Here is a 212-nt window from a genome sequence, read left to right as displayed (position 1 = left end):
GTGCACACGCGCGCACACACACAGACACACACTCATACTCACACACACGCACACTCATGTGCACACGCGCGCACACTCTTACACGCACGCACACACTCACACGCACACACTCTCTCTCTTCCTCGCGCACACACACACTCATATTCACACACACACTCATGTGCACACGCACACACACGAGCACGCACACTGTCACACACACACTCATATGC

The 212-nt window shown here is 55.2% G+C and overlaps 1 protein-coding gene across 1 annotated transcript in view; it reads right to left on the bottom strand.

The window, feature by feature from the left end:
• The window catches only part of PAX4 (paired box 4), a 17,944-nt gene that overhangs the window by 15,067 nt on the left and 2,665 nt on the right, over positions 1-212 (bottom strand). The window lies entirely within an intron of this gene.

Source organism: Terrapene carolina, unplaced genomic scaffold (genome assembly GCF_002925995.2).
Source record: "Terrapene carolina triunguis isolate 2854851 unplaced genomic scaffold, T_m_triunguis-2.0 Scaffold230, whole genome shotgun sequence".
NCBI lineage: Eukaryota > Metazoa > Chordata > Testudines > Emydidae > Terrapene > Terrapene triunguis.
Note: the sequence above shows the minus strand (reverse complement) of the source record. Positions and strands in the feature narration are given on the sequence as shown.